Source organism: Arachis hypogaea, chromosome 11, assembly GCF_003086295.3.
Source record: "Arachis hypogaea cultivar Tifrunner chromosome 11, arahy.Tifrunner.gnm2.J5K5, whole genome shotgun sequence".
Taxonomy (NCBI): domain Eukaryota; kingdom Viridiplantae; phylum Streptophyta; class Magnoliopsida; order Fabales; family Fabaceae; genus Arachis; species Arachis hypogaea.
The window spans coordinates 144,635,282-144,656,826 of NC_092046.1; the positions used below are offsets into that span (position 1 = coordinate 144,635,282).

Here is a 21,545-nt window from a genome sequence, read left to right on the forward strand (position 1 = left end):
TTGACTCTTTGGTAGAAGAAGTCAATATGACTGAGAGTATCGAATCAAAACTAGAGAACATCTTCAAGGATGTTTAGCCTGATCTGGAGGAACCAGAGAAAATAGAAGAACCTCTGAAAACTCCTCAGGAAGAGGAGAAGCCTCCTAAACCTGAGCTCAAACCACTACCACCATCCCTGAAATATGCATTTTTGGGAGAAGATAATACTTTTCCTGTAATCATAAGCTCTGCTTTAAAATCACAGGAAGAGGAAGCGTTAATTCAAGTGCTAAGGACACACAAGACAGCTCTTGGGTGGTCCATAAGTGATCTTAAGGGCATTAGCCCAGCCAGATGCATGCACAAGATCCTATTGGAAGATGATGCCAAGACAGTGGTTCAACCACAAAGGCGGCTGAATCCAACCATGAAGGAGGTAGTGCAGAATGAGGTCACTAAATTACTAGAGGCTGGTATTATTTATCATATATCTGATAGTCTCTGGGTGAGCCCTGTCCAAGTCGTCCCTAAGAAGAGTGGTATGACAGTGGTTCGTAATGAAAAGAATGAACTGGTTCCTACAAGAACTGTTACAGGGTGGCGTATGTGTATTGACTACAGAAGACTCAATACAGCCACCAGAAATTATCATTTTCCTTTACCATTCATAGACCAGATGCTAGAAAGACTAGCAAGTCATGACTATTACTATTTTTTGGATGGCTATTCAGGTTACAACCAAATTGCAGTAGATCCTCAGGATCAAGAGAAAACAGCATTCACATGTCCATCTGGAGTATTTGCATACAGAAGGATGCCCTTTGGCCTGTGTAATGCACCTGCCACCTTTCAGAGATGCATGCTCTCTATCTTCTCTGATATGGTAGAAAAATTTTTGGAAGTCTTCATGGATAACTTCTCCATATTTGGAGACTCATTCAGCTCCTGTCTTGATCATCTAGCACTTGTTCTAAAAAGGTGCCAAGAGACTAACCTGGTTTTAAACTGGGAAAAATGTCACTTTATGGTGACTGAAGGAATTGTCCTTGGGCACAAAATTTCGAACAAGGGAATAGAGGTGGATCAAGCTAAGGTAGTGGTAATTGAAAAATTACCACCACCTACCAATGTTAAGGCAATCAAAATCTTTCTGGGGAATGCAGGATTCTATAGGAGGTTTATAAAGGATTTTTTGAAAATTGCAAAACCCTAAGCAATCTGCTGCCTGTTGATACACCATTTGTCTTTGACACAGAGTGTTTGCAGGCCTTTGAGACCCTGAAAGCTAAGTTGGTCACAGCACCAATCATTTCTGCACCAGACTGGACATTACCATTCGAACTAATGTGTGATGACAGTGACCATGCCATCAGTGCAGTATTGGGACAGAGGCATGAGAAGCTCCTACACGTCATTTACTATGCCAGCTATGTTTTAAATGATGCACAGAAGAATTACACAACCACAGAAAAAGAATTGCTTGCAGTGGTTTATGCCATTGACAAGTTCAGATCCTATTTAATAGGATCAAAAGTGATTGTGTATACTGACCATGCTACTCTTAAATATCTACTCACAAAGCAGGATTAAAAACTCAGGCTTATAAGATGGGTGTTGCTTCTGCAAGAGTTTGATATAGAAATAAGAGACAGAAAAGGGACAAAGAACTAAGTAGCAGATCACTTGTCCCGAATAGAACCAGTAGAAGGAGCGTCCCTCCCCTCTACTGAGATCTTTGAAACCTTTCTGGATGAGCAACTCTTTGCCATTCAGGAAGTACCATGGTTTGCAGACATTGCAAACTATAAAGCAGTAAGATTCATACCCAAAGAGTACAGCAGGCAGCAAGCAAAGAAATTGATTTCTGATGCAAAATACTACTTGTGGGATAAACCATATCTCTTTAAGAGATGTACAGACGAAATAATCCGTAGATGTGTGCCCAAAGAAGAGGCACAGAAGATCTTATGGCATTGCCATGGATCACAATATGGAGGACATTTCAGAAGTGAGCGAACGTCCACAATGGTCCTCCAATGTGGCTTCTACTGGCCTACTCTCTATAAAGACTCCCGAGAGTTTGTACGTAATTGTGACAATTGCCAAAGAGCTGGCAATCTGCCTCACGGTTATGCCATGCCTCAGCAAGGGATCTTATAGATTGAGTTGTTTGATGTATGGGGTATTGACTTCATGGGGCCTTTCCCACCATCATACTCAAACACTTATATTCTAGTGGCAGTAGATTATGTATCCAAATGGGTAGAAGCAATTGCAACACCTACTAATGATACTAAGACAGTGATGAAGTTCCTCTAGAAGCATATCTTCAGCAGGTTTGGTGTCCCCAGAGTACTAATCAGTGATGGGGGCACTCATTTCTGCAATAAACAACTTTACTCTGCTATGGCCTGATATGGAATCAGCCACAAGGTAGCAACTCCATATCATCCACAGACAAATGGGCAGGCTGAAGTCTCTAATAGAGAACTTAAAAGAATCTTGGAACAGATTGTGATTAACCGTAGAAGGGATTGGGCAAGAAGTCTGGATGATGCTCTGTGGGGATACAGAACAGTATTCAAGACTCCTATAGGGACCTCTCTATACCAGCTTGTGTATGGAAAAGCCTATCACCTGCCAGTGGATCTGGAACACAAGGCCTACTGGGCAAGCAGATTCCTAAACCTTGATGCCAAGCTAGCTGGAGAGAAAAGATTGCTCCAATTGAATGAGCTAGAGGAATTCAGACTCAATGCTTTCGAAAATGCAAAAATTTACAAGGAGAAAGCAAAAAGATGGCATGACAAGAAGTTGTCATCCAGAGTCTTTGAGCTAGGGCAGAAAGTTCTGCTGTTTAACTCTAGGCTCAGATTATTCCCCGGGAAATTAAAATCCCGGTGGAGAGGACCATATGTGATTACAAGTGTGTCACCATATGGATATGTAGAGCTTCAAGACATTGACTCTGACAGAAAATTCATTGTTAACGGGCAGAGAGTCAAACATTATCTTGAAAGCAAATTTGAGCAGGAATGCTCAAAACTGAGACTAGATTAAAGCTCAGTAAAAAGTCCAGCTAAAGACAATAAAGAAGTGCTTGCTGGGAGGCAACCCAGGCATTAGCAAAAGTTTTCTTTTATTTTATTCATACAAATAATAATTACAAGAGTTTGATCTAAATTACTTTAAGGATAATTGTCAATTGCAGAAGTTTACAGAGTTACAGAAGGATTCAGAGCATAAAGCAGAGAGAATGAGCTTACTGGTACAAAAACGCCAATAAGAGGCATTTTTGGCCGTTAAACGCCCAAAAGAAGCAACAACTGGACGTTAAACGCCCAGTGATAAAGGATTTCTGGCTTTTAACGCCAGCCAGGGCACCTGGCTAGGCGTTAAACGCCCAAAAGAAGCAGCATATGGGTGTTAAACGCCCAAAGGAAGCACCATCTGGGCGTTTAACGCCAGGATTGTGGGGAGGAGGTAATTTTGTTTTCACTTCAATTTTTTTTTTTAATTTTCATGTTTCAATTCATAATTTCTTGCATAAATATGTTACAAACTCTCATCTCTCAACTTCAATTTCAAAAAAAATTCTTAATCCTAAAAATATTTCTTAATTTTTCTTCAATCTCTTTTCAAATCTTTTTCAAAACTCATCTACCTTTTTTAATTCTTTTCAAATCTTTTTAATTTCTTCTCAAATCTTTTTCAACTCATCATATTATTTTTTCAAATTCAGATTTATCTTTTTCAAATCCTCATCATATATTTTGAATTTTAAAATTGCATCTTTTTCATATCATATTTATCTTTTCCAAATCTTATCTCTTATCATATCTTTTTCAAAATTTTTGAACCCACCCCCTCCCTTTTAAATTCTCATTCGGCCATCCCCTCTCCTCCACAATTCGAAATTGCTTCTCCTTCTATTCCTCTTCTTTCCTTTCTTTTGCTTGAGAACAAGCAAACCTCTAAGTTTGGTGTGTTTTTCTGTGATCACTGAGCTAAAACTCATCAAGATCATGGCTCCTAAGGGAAAACAAACCGCTTCAAGAGGCAAGAAAGAGAATATTCCAAAACCACTTTGGAATCAAAAGAAGTTCTTAACCAAAGAACATGCAGACCATTACTACAAAATAATGGGTCTGAGATCAGTGATCCCAAAGTTAAATTCGATCTGAAAGAAGACGAATATCCAGAGATCCAGGAGTAGATTCAAAAAAAAGGCTGGGAAATTCTAGCCAATCCTGAGATAAAAGTGGGAAGAAACATGGTTCAGGAATTCAACTCAAATCTGTGGCAGACAGATAAGCAGAGAATAACTGGAACTGTCTTCTATAACTTTCGAACTATGGTCAGAGGGAAGATTATTTACTTCCATCTGGACAAAATAAGAGAGGTCTTCAAGCTACCTCAACTACAAGATGATCCAGAATCCTTTAATAGGAGAATGGTAAGAATAGATAGGGGCTTGGATTGAGTTCTAGAGGACATATGCCTCCCTGGAACCAAGTGGATAACCAACTCAAAAGGTGTCCCAAACCAACTCAGGAGAGGAGATCTCAAATCAGTTGCTAGAAGCTGGCTGGATTTCATTGGGCATTCTATATTGCCCACTAGCAATCGCTCTGAAGCCAAATTGGGATTCATCATCTGATCTCTTGTGAGATTTATACAATTGCAAACAAGAACTCCACTGAAGCCAAATTGGCTTACCCAAGCCTAATCTCTTTGCTATGTAAAGATGCTGGTGTAAAGATGGAAGTGGATGAATTCATTCCGGTTGAGCATCCAATCACCAAGAAGTCAATAGAGGGTCAACACATGCAAGATGTCCCCATCAAAAGGAGAGCACAAGAATTCCTCCCAAAAATTCCTCAAATTGACTACTGGACCTGCCTAGAAGCTTCTATTACCAAGCTACAAGAAGCTATGGATCAACTCAAAGAAGAGCAGCAGAATCAAAATAGCATGATTTGCAAACTGCTCAAGGAACAAGAGAAGCAAGGGTGTGAGCTACAGGAGCTGAAGCGCCAGAAGCTGTCTCTTGAAGGACCAGACACCCCATAAATTGAAGGAGCATCCATCTCCCAAAATAAAGGTTGTTGAGTCCTAATCTTAACTCTGTGATAACTTTTATCATTAGGAATCTATTTTAAGAATTACATGAATATTAGTAATTAGGATCTTTATTTTTATTTCCAAGTAAGCTATAATTTATTCCTCTCATCATCATTAAACATGAATAAAATAGTTGTGTGGTGGCAATACTTTTTGTCTTCTGAATGAATGCTTGAACAGTACATATTTTTTATGGTGAAGTTTATGAATATTAAAATAGTTGGTTCTTGAAGCAAGAAAAATTAGTGAAAAATCATAAAATTGATTCTTGAAACAAGAAAAAGCAGTGAAAAAGACAAAGCTTGCAAAAAAAGCAAGCAGAAAAAGCCATTAGCCCTTTAAACCAAAAGCCAAGGGTAAAAAGGATCCAAGGCTTTGAGCATTAATGGATAGGAGGGCCTAAAGGAATGAAAACCTAGCCTAAGCAGCTAAATCAAGCTGTTCCTAACCATGTGCTTGTGTCATGAAGGTCCAAGTGAAAAACTTGAGACTGAGTGGTTAAAGTCTTGATCCAAAGCAAAAAGAGTGTGCTTAAGAACTCTAGGCTCCTCTAACTGGGGACTCTAGCAAAGCTGAGTCACAATCTGAAAAGGTTCATCCAGTTATGTGTCTGTGGCATTTATGTATCCTGTAGTATCACTGGGAAAACAAGACGCTTAGGGTCACAGCCAAGACTCATAAATTAACTGTGTTCAAGAGTCAACATGCCAAACTAAGAGAATCAATAACACTATCTGAACTCTGCGTTCCTATGGATACCAATTATTCTAAACTTCAAGGGATAAAGTGAGATGCCAAAACTGTTCAGAAGCAAAAAGCTACTAGTCCCGCTCATCTAATTCGAATCTAAACTTCATTTGCAACTCAGGGATATCATTGCTTCTTAATTCTCTTTCTATCCTATTTTATTTATCTAGTTGCTTGGGGACAAGCAACAGTTTAAGTTTGGTGTTGTGATGAGCAGATATTTTATACGCTTTTTGGGGATATTTTCATGTAGTTTTTAGCAGGTTTTAGTTACTTTTTTTGTATATTTTCATTAATTTTTATGCAAAAATCATATTTCTAGACTTTACTATGAGTTTGTGTGTTTTTTTTGTAATTTCAGGTATTTTCTGGCTGAAATGGAGGGATCTGAGCAAAAATCTGATTCACGCTGAAAAAGGACTGCAGATGCTGTTGGATTCTGACCTCCCTGCATTCGAAATAAATTTTCTGGAGCTACAGAAGTCCAATTGGCGCGCTCTTAATTGCGTTGGAAAGTAGATATCTGAGGCTTTCCAGCAATATATAATAGTCTATACTTTGCTCGAGAATAGATGACGTAAACTGGCGTTAAAACGCCCACTCCCAACCTATTTCTGGCGTTTAACGCCAGAACCAAGTTACAAGTTAGAGTTAAACGCCCAAACTGGCACCAAAGGTGGCGTTTAACTCCAAGGATGGCCTATGCACGTGAAAGCTTCAATGCTCAGCCCAAACACACACCAAGTGGGTCCCGAAAGTGGATTTCTGCACTATCTACCTTAGTTACTCATTTCTCTGTAAAAACTACTTTTAGAGATTTCTCTTGTACCTCATGACATTTTCATGTTTTACATTGTATCTTCGATGGCATGAGTCTCTAAACTCCACGGTTGGGGGTGAGGAGCTCTGCTGTGTCTCGATGAATTAATGCAATTACTTCTATTTTCTATTCAAACACGCTTGTTTCTATCTAAGATATTCATTTGCACTTCAACATGATGAATGTGATGATCCATGACACTCATCAGCATTCTCAACTTATGAACGCGTTCCTGATAACCACCTCCATTCTACCTTAGATTGAATGAGTATTGGTGCAGTATTTTACAACCCACACTACTAACCGGCAAGTGCATCGGGTCGTACCAAGTAATACCTTACGTGAGTAAGGGTCGATCCCACGAGGATTGATGGATCAAGAAACAATAGCGTTTGATAGGATTAGTTAGGCAAGCAAAAATTGGTTTTGAGATGTTCAAAAGGTTTAAGTTCGAACTCAGAATATCAAAAGGATAAACAAATAAATAAGTTGGGAATAAAATATTGAGAAAACAGTTAAGGTTTCAGAGTTATCTATTTTCCAGATTAACTTTTATTACTAACTAATTTAATCATGCAAGATATAATTTCATGGAAAACTATATGTGACAAGACCCTAATTCCTTAGACCTTCCTAGTCTCCTCTAAAATTCATTAACTGCCAATTCCTTGGTCAATTAATTCCAATTAGGGGGTGATGATCGATTTCTAGTTTATATGCCAAAAGAATCTTAATTATCCACAAATAAAGGGATTATATGTCACGTATCCCATTAAATACAAACAATTAAAAATTCAGTATAATATGTTTCCAAGCTGTTGTTCAAGTAAAGAGCTTTTCCAAGTTTTACAAGAACTCAATTAGAACATGGGTCATACTTCCGTTCCACCCAATATTCATAAAATTAAGAGCGAAAACAATTATTGAAATATAAATCAAAACATGAATAAATTAGAAAGATCAAACGAATTAATCCATTACAAATAGACAGAGCTCCTAACCTTAACAATGAAGGATTAGTTGCTCATGGTTCAGAGAAGAAAAATAAGGGTTCTGGTAACAATCTCATACCTGTCTAAATGTACAGAGTTTCTATTTATTACTAATCCTAATAGGTTTAAAATAAAAATAATAATAATATCTTTTCCTAAAAGATAAGATTTGAATTTAAATTCGAATTAATTAACAGATCTTCAGTTGATGGGTGGGGACCACTTGATTTGTCCATTCTGCAGCTTCTAATCTGTGTTTTTTGGGCTGGAAACTGGGTCAAAATAGCCCCGAAATCGTAACCAGCGTTTTCTGAATTATTGCAGATCGCGCATGTGACGTGTCCGCGTCATCCACGCGCTCGCGTCATTTGTGCAGATTCTAGTCCACGCGTTCGCGTCAAGCACGCGATCGCGTCATTGCGATTTCTCCATTCCGCGCGGTCACGTGAGCTACGCGTCCGCGTCGGTCTTCGCTGGTCATCTCTTTGAATTCTTCTTTTTCTCTGTAGAAACTTCATCAAATCCCTCCGAATGCAACCTAAAATAAATAAAATTGCACAAAACTCAAAATAGCATCCATAGTGGCTGATGAGCGGATAATTTATACGCTTTTTGACATTATTTTTAGTATGTTTTTAGTAGAATCTGGTTACTTTTAGGGATGTTTTCATTAGTCTTTATGTTAAATTCACATTTCTGGACTTTACTATGAATTTGTGTGTTTTTCTGTGATTTCAGGTATTTTCTGGCTGAAATTGAGGGACTTGAGCAAAAATCAGATTCAGAGGTTGAAGAAGGACTGCTGATGCTGTTCGATTCTGACCTCCCTGCACTCAAAGTGAATTTTCTGGAGCTACAGAACTCAAAATGGCGCGCTTCCTATTGCGTTGGAAAGTAGACATCCAGGGCTTTCCAGCAATGTATAATAGTTCATACTTTGACCGAGTTTAGATGACGTAAAAGGGCGTTGAACGCCAGTTCTACGCTGCTGTCTGGAGTTAAACGCCCAGAAACACGTTACAAGCCAGAGTTGAACGCCAGAAATACGTTACAAACTGTCGTTCAACTCCAAGAATGACCTTTTCACGTGTAACATTCAAGCTCAGCCCAAGCACACACCAAGTGGGCCCCAGAAGTGGATTTATACATCAATTACTTACTTCTGTAAACCCTAGTAGCTAGTTTATTATAAATAGGACTTTTTACTATTGTATTAGACATCTTGGGACGTCTGGTTCTTAGATCATGGGGGCTAGCCTCTCGGCCATGCCTGAACCTTTCACTTATGTATTTTCAAATGGTAGAGTTTCTACACTCCATAGATTAAGGTGTGGAGCTCTGCTGTTCCTCATGAATTAATGCAAAGTACTACTATTTTTCTATTCAATTCAACTTATTCCGCTTCTAAGATATTCATTCGCACTTCAACATGAATGTGATGAACGTGACAATCATCATCATTCCCTACGAACGCGTTCCTGACAACCACTTCCGTTCTACCTTAGATTGAATGAGTATCTCTTGGATCTCTTAATCAGAATCTTCGTGGTATAAGCTAGATTGATGGCGGCATTCATGAGAGTCCAGAAAGTCTAAACCTTGTCGGTGGTATTCTGAGTAGGGCTCTGGGATTGAATGACTGTGACGAACTTCAAACTCGCGAGTGCTGCGCATAGTAACAGACGCAAAAGGAGGGTGAATCCTATTCCAGTATGATCGAGAACCTCAGATGATTAGCCGTGCTGTGACAGAGCATTTGGACCATTTTCACAAGAGGATAGGATGCAGCCATTGACCACGGTGATGCCTCCAGACGATTAGCCATGCAGTGACAGTGCATCGGACCATTTTCTAGAGAGGATTAAAAGTAGCCATTGACAATGGTGATGTCCTTACATAAAGCCAGCCATGGAAAGGAGTAAGACTGATTGGATGAAGACAGCAGGAAAGCAGAGGTTCAGAGGAACGAACGCATCTCCATACACTTATCTGAAATTCTCACCAATGATATACATAAGTATTTCTATCTCTATTTTCTGTTTATTTATTATTAATTTCGAAAACTCCATAACCATTTGATATCCGCCTGACTGAGATTTACAAGGTGACCATAGCTTGCTTCAAGCCGACAATCTCCGTGGGATCGACCCTTACTCACGTAAGGTTTATTACTTGGATGACCCAGTGCACTTGCTGGTTAGTTGTATCGAAGTTGTGAATGAAAAACGATTTATTAAGACGTGCGTACAGAGTTTTTGGCGCCGTTGCCTGAGATCACAATTTTGTGTACCAAGTTTTTGGCACCGTTGTCGGGGATTGTTTGAGTTTGGACAACTGACGGTTCATCTTGTTGCTCAGATTAGGTAATTTTCTTTTTGTTTTATTTTCAAAAATTTTTCAAAAATCTTTCAAAAAATTTCTCATCTGTTTTCGAAAAAAATAAAAATTCTTTTCAAAAATTTTTATTATGTTCTTCAGAATTTTTAAGAATGAATTCTAGCGTTTCATGATGATTTGTTGAATCCTGGCTGGCTGTAAGCCATGTCTAATCTTTTGGACTGGGGTTTCAACTTATCATCACAAGAGCTTGTTGATCTTCACACACTTAGTTGCTCTATACATGGAAAGTATCAATATCTTCTAAAGCTTGGCTGGCTAGTAAGCCATGCCTAACCCTCAGATTGGAGCTTTAGAATAAGAGTGCAAGATTCCTGGAATTCATATTAAAAATTTTGGAATCCTTATTCTTCTTTTTCACACCAATTTTCGAAAAATATAAAATAAAAATACAAAAAAAAATTACAAAATAAAAAAAAAATCAAAAATATTTTGTGTTTCTTGTTTGAGTCTTGAGTCAATTTTAAGTTTGGTGTCAATTGCATGTTTTAAAGTTTGCATAAAATTTTTGAAAAATTCATGCATTCATAGTGTTCTTCATGATATTCAAGTTGTTCTTGGTAAGTCTTCTTGTTTGATCTTGATTTTTTTCTTGTTTTGTGTCTTTTCTTGTTTTACATGTGCATTTTTGCATTCATAAAGTCTAAACATGAAAGATTTTTAAGTTTGGTGGCTTGCATGTTTTCTTTGCATATAAAAATTTTCAAAAATAAGTTCTTGATGTTCATCTTGACATTCAAAGTATTCTTGGTGTTCATCTTAACATTCATAGCATTCTTGCATGCATTCATTGTTTTGATCTAAAAATTTTCATGCATTGCATCATTTTCATGTTTTTCTCTCTCATCATAAAAATTCAAAAAAATCAAAAAAATATCTTCTCCTTTTTCTTCTCATAAATTCGAAAATTTGAGTTGACTTTTTCAAAACTTTTTAAAATTTAGTTGCTTCTTATGAGTCAAATCAAATTTTCAATTTAAAAACCTGATCTTTTTCAAAATCTTTTTCAAAAATCAAATCTTTTTCATTTTCTTAGTTATTTTCGAAAATTTTAAAAATATTTTTCAAAAATTTTTTTCTTATCTTTATCACATAATTTTCGAAAATAACATCATCAATTAATGTTTTGATTCAAAAATTTCAAGTTTGTTACTTACTTGTTAAGAAAGATTCAAACTTTGAGTTCTAGAATCACATCTTGTGATTTCTTCGGAATCAAGTCATTAATTGTGATTTTAAAAATCAAATCTTTTTCAAAACTAATTTCAATCATATCTTTTCAAAAATATCTCTTTATCTTATCTTTTTCAAAATTTGATTTTAAAATATCCTTTCTAACTTCTTATCTTCTTATCTTTTCAAAATTGATTTTCAAATTTGTTTCAACTAACTAACTAACTTTTTGTTTGTTTCTTATCTTTTTCAAAACTACCTAACTAACTCTCTCTCTCTCTCTAATCTTCGAAAATATCTTCCCTCTTCTTCAAAATTTCTTTTTAATTAACTAATTATTTTAATTTTTTATTTTAATTTTCGAAAATTACTAACCTTTTTCAAAAACTATTTTCGAAAATCACTAACTCTATTTCAAAAATTATTTTCGAAAATCCTCTTTCTCTCTCATCTCCTTCTATTTATTTATTCATCTACTAACACTTCATCTCACCAAAATTCGAACCCCCTCTTCCATCTGTGTTCGAATTTTCTCTTCTTCCCTTCTTTATATTACATTCTGTTCTTCTTCTACTCACATAAGGGAACCTCTATGCTTAGGCAAAAAGGATCCCTATTATTATTATTTTTCTGTTCCCTCTTTTTCATATGAGCAGGAGCAAGGACAAGAATATTCTTTTTGAAGCAGATCCAGAACCTGAAAGGACTCTGAAGAGGAAACTAAGAGAAGCTAAATTACAACAATCCAGCAAGCACCTATCAAAAATTTTCGAACAGGAAGAGGAGATGGCAGCCGAAAATAATAATAATGCAAGGAGGATGCTTGGTGACTTTACTGCACCTAATTCCAATTTACATGGAAGAAGCATCTCCATCCCTACCATTGGAGCAAACAATTTTGAGCTGAAACCTCAATTAGTTTCTCTGATGCAGCAGAACTGCAAGTTTCATGGACTTCCATCTGAAGATCCTTTTCAGTTCTTAACTGAATTCTTGCAGATATGTGATACTGTTAAGACTAATGGAGTAGATCCTGAAGTCTACATGCTCATGCTTTTCCCTTTTGCTGTGAGAGACAGAGCTAGAATATGGTTGGACTCTCAACCTAAGGATAGCCTGAACTCTTGGGATAAGCTGGTCAAGGCTTTCTTAGCCAAGTTCTTTCCTCCTCAAAAGCTGAGTAAGCTTAGAGTGGATGTTCAGACCTTCAGACAGAAAGAAGGTGAATCCCTCTATGAAGCTTGGGAGAGATACAAAGAACTGACCAAAAAGTGTCCTTTTGACATGCTTTCAGAATGGACCATCCTGGATATATTCTATGATGGTCTGTCTGAATTAGCTAAGATGTCATTGGATACTTCTGCAGGTGGATCCATTCACCTAAAGAAAACGCCTGCAGAAGCTCAAGAACTCATTGACATGGTTGCTAGTAACCAGTTCATGTACACTTCTGAGAGGAATCCTAGGAGTAATGGGACGCCTATGAAGAAGGAAGTTCTTGAAATTGATACTCTGAATTCCATATTGGCTCAGAATAAAATATTGACTCAGCAAGTCAATATGATTTCTCAGAGTCTGAATGGAATGCAAGCTGCATCCAACAGTACTCAAGAGGCATCTTCTGAAGAAGAAGCTTATGATCCTGAGAACCCTGCAATAGCAGAGGTAAATTACTTAGGTGAACCTTATGGAAACACCTATAATCCATCATGGAGAAATCATCCAAATCTCTCATGGAAGGATCAAAAGCCTCAACAAGGCTTTAATAATGGTGGAAGAAACAGGTTTAACAATAATAAACCTTTTCCATCATCCACTCAGCAACAGATAGAGAACTCTGAACAAAATACTTCTAATTTAGCAAACTTAGTCTCTGATCTATCTAAGGCCACTGTAAGTTTCATGAATGAAACAAGGTCCTCCATTAGAAATTTGGAAGCCCAAGTGGGCCAGCTGAGTAAAAGAGTCACTGAAATCCCTCCTAGTACTCTCCCAAGCAATACAGAAGAAAACCCAAAAGGAGAGTGCAAGGCTATTGAAATGACCACCATGGCCGAACCTGTAAGGGAGGTTGAGGCCATGAATCCCAGTGAGGAAGACCGCCAGGGACGTCCAGTGATCAATAAGGAGTTTCCCTTTGAGCAACCAAAGGAATCTAAGGCTCAACTAGAGACCATAGAGATTCCATTAAACCTCCTTATGCCATTCATGAGCTCTAATGAGTGCTCCTCTTCTGAAGAGAATGAAGATGTTACTGAAGAGCAAGTTGCCAAATTCCTTGGTGCAATCATGAAGCTGAATGCCAATTTATTTGGTATTGAGACTTGGGAAGATGAACCTCCCTTGTTCACTAATGAACTGAGTGATCTGGATCAACTGACATTGCCTCAGAAGAAACAGGATCCTGGAAAGTTCCTAATACCTTGTACCATAGGCACCATGATCTTTGAAAATGCTCTGTATGACCTTGGTTCATGGATAAACCTCATGCCCCTCTTTGTAATAGAGAAACTGGGAATCTTTGGGGTGCAAGCTGCTAAAATCTCATTAGAGATGGCAGACAATTCAAGAAAATAGGCTTATGGACAAGTAGACGACGTGTTAGTAAAGGTTGAAGGCCTTTACATCCCTGCTGATTTCATAGTCCTAGATACTGGGAAGGATGAGGATGAATCCATCATCCTTGGAAGACCCTTCCTAGCCACAGCAAGAGTTGTGATTGATGTTGACAGAGGTGAATTAGTCCTTCAATTGAATGAGGACTCCCTTGTGTTAAAAACTCAAGGTCATCCTTCTGTAAACATGGAAAAAAGGCACAGTAAGCTTCTCTCAAAACAGAGTCATACAGAGCCCCCACAGTCAAACTCTAAGTTTGGTATTGGGAGGCCACAACCAAACTCTAAGTTTGGTGTTGAACTCCTATATCCAAACTCTAAGTTTGGTGTTGGGGAGTCTCAACAATGCTCTGAACATCTGTGAGGCTCCATGAGAGCCCACTGTCAAGCTATTGACATTAAAGAAGCGCTTGTTGGGAGGCAACCCAATTTTTATTTATCTAATTTTATTTTTATTGTTCTTTCATGTTTTATTAGGTTCATGATCATGTGGAGTCACAAAATAAATATAAAAATTGAAAACGGAATCAAAAACAGCAGAAGAGAAATCACACCCTAGAGGAGGATTTTACTGGCGTTTGAACGCCAGTAAGGAGCATCTGTCTGGCGTTCAACGCCAGAACAGAGCATGTTTCTGGCGTTGAACGCCAGAAACAAGCAGAATCTTGGCGTTCAGACGCCAGAAATGCACACTGAGGAAGAGCTGGCACTGAACGCCAGAAACAAGCATCTGACTGGCGTTCAACGCCAGAAATATGCTGCATCTGGGCGCTGAACGCCCAGAACAAGCATCAATTCGGCGTTTAAACGCCAGAATTGCATGCAAAGGCATTTTACATGCCTAATTGGTGCAGGGATGCAAATCCTTGACACCTCAGGATCTGTGGACCCCACAGGATCATCTCAGCATCTGTGGACTTCACAGGATCTCCACCTACCTCACCCTCTCTCTCTCCATTCATGGTCATCCCTTCTGTTCTCCATTTACCACTCATATCCATACACCCCACCTACCTTCAAAACTCAAAATCTCTTTCCCACCCAATCCCACCCATATGGCCGAATACACACATCCCTCCATCTCCTCCATATCTTCTTCTTCTTCATCTATTCTTTCTTCTCTTGCTCGAGGGCGAGCAATATTCTAAGTTTGGTGTAGTAAAAGCATAAGCTTTTTGTTTTTCCATTACCATTAATGGCACCTAAGGCCAGAGAAACCTCAAGAAAGAGAAAAGGGAAGGCAATTGCTTCCACCTCTGAGCCATGGAAGATGGAAAGATTCATCTCACAAGCCCATCACTAAGAAAAGAATGAAGCAAACAAGAGAGCCTATTCATGGAGCTCAAGAAACACATGAGGAAGCTCACCATCAAGAAATCCCTGAGATACCTCAAGGGATGCACTTTCCTCCACAGAATTTTTGGGAGCAAATCAACACCTCCCTAGGAGAATTAAGTTCCAACATGGGACAATTAAGGGTGGAACATCAAGAGCACTGATGAACGGGTATTTTATACGCTTTTTGGGGTTAATTTCATATAGATTTTAGTATATTTTAGTTAGTTTTTAGTTTATTCTCATTAGTTTCTAGGCAAAATTCATATTTCTGGACTTTACTATGAGTTTGTGTGTTTTTCTGTAATTTCAGGTATTTTCTGGCTGAAATTGAGGGAGCTGAGCAAAAATCTGATTCAGGCTGAAAAAGGACTGCTGATGCTGTTGGATTCTGACCTTTCTGCACTCAAAATGGAATTTTTGGAGCTACGGAAGTCCAAATGGCGCGCTTCCAATTGCGTTAGAAAGTAGACATCCAGGGCTTTCCAGCAATATATAATAGTCCATAATTTGCTCAAGGATAGATGACGTAAAATGACGTTCAACGCCAGTTCCATGCTGCAATCTGGCGTCCAGCGCCAGAAACAAGTCAAAAGTTGGAGTTCAACGCCATAAATGGATCCAAAGCTGGCGTTGAACGCCCAAAACAGCCCTATGCACGTGAGAAGCTTTAGTCTCAGCCCCAGCACACACCAAGTGGGCCCCAGAAGTGGATTTCTGCACCATCTATCATAGTTTACTCATTTTCTGTAAACCTAGGTTACTAATTTAGTATTTAAACAACTTTTAGAGATTTATTTTAGAGATCATGACATTTTAGATCTGAACTTTGTAATCTCTGATGGCATGAGTCTCTAAACTCCATTGTTGGGGGTGAGGAGCTCTGCTGTGTCCTGATGAATTAATGCAAGTATTTCTGTTTTCTATTCAATCACGCTTGTTCCTATCTAAGATGTTCATTCGCGCCTATTCATGATGAATGTGATGATCCGTGACACTCATCACCATTCTCAACCTATGAACGTGTGCCTGACAACCACCTCCGTTCTACATTAGATTGAATGAGTATCTCTTAGATTCCTTAATCGGAATCTCCGTGGTATAAGCTAGAATCCATTGGCAGCATCCTTGAGAATCCGGAAAGTCTAAACCTTGTCTGTGGTATTCCTAGTAGGATTCTGGGATTGGATGACTGTGATGAGCTTCATACTCGCGAGTGCTAGGCGTAGTGACAGACGCAAAAGGATAGCGAATCCTATTCTGGTATGATCGAGAACCTACAGATGATTAACCGTGCGGTGACAGTGCACCTGGACCATTTTCACTGAAAGGAAGGATGGTAGCCATTGACAACGGTGATCCTCCAACACACAGCTTGCCATAGGAGGGACGTGCGTGCGTGAAGAAGAAGATAGGGAGAAAGCAGAGATTCAAAAGGCAAAGCATCTCCAAAACTCCAACATATTCTCATCTACTGCATAACAAGTAACCTTTAATTCATGCTCTCTTGTTCATTTGCAAGTCAATTGATAACCACTAATTAATATCCTGACTAAGAGTTGCAAGATAACCATAGCTTGCTTCAAGCCAACAATCTCCGTGGGATCGACCCTTACTCACGTAAGGTATTACTTGGACGACCCAGTGCACTTGCTGGTTAGTTGTGCGGAATTACATAGTGTGAAGTAATTTTCGTGCACCAAGTTTTTGGCGCCGTTGCCGGGGATTGTTCGAGTTTGGACAATTGACGGTTTATTTTGTTGCTTAGATTAGGAAAAATTTTTCTTTTTGGTTTAGAGTCTTTTGTTATTGTTTTTGGTTAAAATCTTAGAATCCTTATTTTCTTTTTCAAAAAATTTTCGAAAATTATAATTTTATAATTGAATTTTTCTTGTTTGATCTTTAGTCCTTCTTGTTTTGTGGTTTTTCTTGTTTTTCTTGTGCCTTTTCAAAACATTAGTTTTCAAAAAAAAAAAATTTTTCATTCTTAGTTATTTAAAAAATACTTCTTCAAAACAAGTGTTACATTTATAACTCAGTTGGCTAGAGCGTTGGTCTGTGTTCTTGGTAATTGGGTGTCTTCTTTTTAAAAATTCTTTTTCAAAAATAACTTTTACATTAAATCTTGTGCCAAACTTTAAGTTTGGTGTTTTCTTGTAGATTTTTCTTTGGTTTTCGAAAATTTTGTTTTGGTTTTCTAAAAATTTTAAGTTTGGTGTTCTTTCTTCATGTTCTTGTGTTCTTGTGAGTCTTCAAAGTGTTCTTGAGTTTTTCTTGTGTCTTGATCTTAAAATTTTTAAGTTTGGTGTTCCTTGGTGTTTTCCCTCCAAAATTTTCGAAAACAAGGAGCATTGGATCTAAAAATTTTAGATCTTGTGTTATTTTATTGTTTTTTTTCTTCCCTCATTAAATTCAAAAATATCTTTTCCCTCTATTTTAAAGCAATTTTTCAAAAATCAATTTTAAAATTCGGATTTTTTGTTTCAAAATTTAAAATCCTTTTAAAAAAAATCATATCTTTTTCAAAACTTCTTAACCACTTTCTCTCTCCTCATTGTTTCGAAAATCTTCACTCATTTTTATTTATTTTATTTATTTTATTTCCGAAATAAATAAATAAATAAATAAATAAATAAAATTTTTATTTTTTCATCCCCCTTTCTCTATCATGGATCTAAGTGGAAATGAACAGTCTAGGAGGACTCTGGGGTCATATGCTAACCCCTCTACTGCTTCATATGGGAGTAGTATCTGCATACCCTCCATTGGAGTCAGTAGCTTTGAGTTGAATCCTCAGCTCATTATCATGGTGCAGCAAAGTTGCCAGTATTTCGGTCTTCCACAGGAAGAACCTACAGAGTTTCTGGCACAGTTTTTACAAATTGCTGACACAGTACATGATAAGGAAGTAGATCAGGATGTTTACGGATTATTACTATTTCCATTTGCTGTAAAAGACCAAGCCAAGAGGTGGTTAAATAACCAGCCTAAGGCTAGCATAAGGACATGGAAACAGCTGACAGAAAAATTCCTGAATCAATACTTTCCTCCAAAAAGGATGACACAGCTAAGGCTGGACATCCAAGGCTTTAAACAAGGAGATAATGAATCCCTTTATGATGCCTGGGAGAGATACAGAGAGATGCTACGAAAACGCCCCTCTGAAATGTTTTCAGAGTGGGTTTAGTTAGACATCTTCTATTATGGGCTTGCAGAAAGAGCTCAGATATCTCTAGATTGCTCAGCTGGTGGATCTATCCACATGAGAAAGACAATTGAAGAAGCTCAAGAGCTCATTGATACAGTTGCCAGAAATCAGCATCTATACCTAAACAGTGACCCTTCCATGAAAGAAGAGGCCAAAACAGTAACTGCTGAATTCAGTTCTGTAAAACAAGCTGCTGAATTCAATCAGCAATTGGATTTTCTAACACAGCAGTTAGCCGAATTCAAAAATAGACTACAAGAGACAAGGATGGCTAATATAAATATGGAAGAACAATTGAAGCAAACAAAGCAGCAGCTGTCAAGAGAAATAACAGAAGAATGCCAAGCAGTTCAATTAAGAAGTGGGAAAACATTAAACACCCCACCTCAAGGCAGCAAGAAGCCAAGAAATGAGCAAACCACCCAAAATCCACCTGAGAACAGTAAGAGCCCAGGGAAAAATAATTATGGCGCTAAAACGCCAGAGATTTGGTGGAAGGCTGGCGCTGAACGCCCAGACCATGCTCAGGACTGGCGTTCAACGCCAGAAACAAGCAAGGATCTGGCGTTGAACGCCCAAAAGGAGCACAGTTCTGGCGTTCAGACGCCAGGAACAGATGGGAAGCTGGCGTCTAACGCCACTCCAGCTTCTAACTCTGGCATTCAATTGCCAGTGAGGGATCAGACACACACAAGTGCTGATGACAACCCATCTAAAAAGGCTTCCTCAACCACTTCTGTAGGAAATAAACTTACAGCAACTAAGGTTGAGGAATATAAAGCCAAGATACCTTATCCTCAAAAACTCTGCCAAGAGGAGCAGGATAAGCAATTTGCTCGCTTTGCAGATTATCTCAGAATTCTTGAAATAAAGATTCCATTTGCAGAGGCACTTGAGCAAATACCTTCTTATGCCAAGTTCATGAAAGAGATCTTGAGTCATAAGAAGGATTGGAGAGAAACTGAAAGAGTTCTCCTCACTGAAGAATGCAGTGCAGTCATTCTGAAAAGCTTTCCTGAAAAGCTTAAAGATCCTGGGAGTTTTCTGATACCATGCATATTAGAAGGGAATTGCACCAAGACAGCTTTATGTGATCTTGGGGCAAGTATCAATCTAATACCTGCATCCACCATCAAAAAGCTTGGTTTAACTGAAGAAGTTAAACCAACCCGGATATGTCTCCAACTTGCTGATGGCTCCATTAAATACCCATCAGGCGTGATTGAAGACATGATTGTCAGGGTTGGGCCATTCGCCTTTCCTACTGACTTTGTGGTGCTGGAAATGGAGGAGCACAAGAGTGCTACTCTCATTCTAGGAAGACCCTTCCTAGCAACTGGACGAACCCTCATTGATGTCCAACAGGGGGAAATAACCTTGAGAGTCAATGATAATGAGTTTAAGTTGAATGCTGTCAAAGCCATGCAGCATCTAGACACATCAAAAGACTGCATGAAAGTTGATCTTATTGACTCCTTGGTAGAAGAGATCAACATGGCTGCGAGTCTCGAATCAGAGTTGGAAGACATCTTTAAAGATGTTCAGCCTGATTTAGAGGATTCAGAGGAAATGAAAGAGCCTCTGAAATTTCCTCTGGAAGAGGAAAAACCTCCTAAACCCGAGCTCAAACCATTACCACCATCCCTGAAATATGCATTTCTGAGAGAAGGTGACACTTTTCCAGTGATCATAAGCTCTGCCTTAAATTCACAGGAAGAGGAAGCACTTATTCAAGTGCTAAGGACACACAAGACAGCTCTTGGGTGGTCCATAGGTGACCTTAAGGGCATAAGCCCAGCCAGATGCATGCACAAAATCTTATTGGAGGATAATGCTAAACCAGTGGTTCAACCACAGAGGCGGCTAAATCCAGCCATGAAGGAAGTGGTGCAGAAAGAGGTCACCAAATTACTGGAGGCTGGGATTATTTATCCTATTTCTGACAGCCCCTGGGTGCCTGTCCAAGTTGTCCCCAAAAAGGGAGGCATGACAGTGGTTCATAATGAAAAGAATGAACTGGTTCCTACAAGAACAGTTACAGGGTGGCACATGTGTATTGACTACAGAAGGCTCAATACAGCCACCAGAAAGGATCATTTTCCTTTACCATTCATAGACCAGATGCTAGAAAGACTGGCAGGTCATGATTATTACTGCTTTTTGGATGGCTACTCAGGCTATAACTAGATTGCAGTAGATCCCCAGGATCAAGAGAAAACAGCATTCACATGTCCATCTGGAGTGTTTGCTTATAGAAGGATGCCATTTGGGCTATGTAATGCGCCTGCAACCTTCCAGAGATGCATGCTCTCTATTTTCTCTGATATGGTGGAAAATTTTCTGGAAGTCTTCATGGATGACTTCTTAGTATATGGAGACTCATTCAGCTCCTGTCTTGATCACCTGAAACTAGTTCTGAAAAGATGCCAAGAGACCAACCTGGTTTTAAACTGGGAAAAGTGTCACTTTATGGTGACTGAAGGGATTGTCCTTGGGCATAAAATTTCAAACAAGGGAATAGAGGTGGATCAAGCAAAAATAGAGGTAATTGAAAAATTACCACCACCTGCCAATGTTAAGGCAATTAGAAGCTTTCTGGGGCATGCAGGATTCTATAGGAGGTTTATAAAGGATTTTTCAAAAATCGCAAAACCTCTGAGCAATCTGCTAGCTGCTGACACACCATTTGTGTTTGACACAGAGTGTCTGCAGGTGTTTGAAACACTGAAAGCCAAGCTGGTCACAGTACCAGTTATCTCTGCACCAGATTGGACATTACCATTTGAGCTAATGTGTGATGCCAGTGATCACGCCATTGGTGCAGTATTGGGACAGAGGCATGACAAGCTTCTGCATGTCATTTATAATGCTAGCCGCATTTTAAATGATGCCCAGAAAAATTACACAACCACAGAAAAAGAATTGCTTGCAGTGGTTTATGCCATTGACAAGTTTAGATCATACTTAGTAGGATCAAAGGTGATTGTGTATACTGACCATGCTGCTCTTAAATATCTACTCACAAAGCAGGATTCAAAACCCAGGCTCATAAGATGGGTGTTGCTTCTGCAAGAGTTTGATATAGAAATAAGAGACAGAAAAGGGACAGAGAACCAAGTGGCTGATCATCTGTCCCGGATAGAGCCAGTAGAAG

General features: G+C 38.7%; 1 non-coding gene across 1 annotated transcript; it reads right to left on the minus strand.

Annotated features, from left to right (window-relative positions):
* Positions 1 to 12,415: 12,415 nt before the first annotated feature.
* Positions 12,416 to 12,523, minus strand: LOC112725949 (small nucleolar RNA R71). The gene has a single exon (XR_003165026.1). It is a non-coding gene; the product is annotated as a small nucleolar RNA R71 (small nucleolar RNA).
* Between the last annotated feature and the right edge of the window lie 9,022 nt (positions 12,524 to 21,545).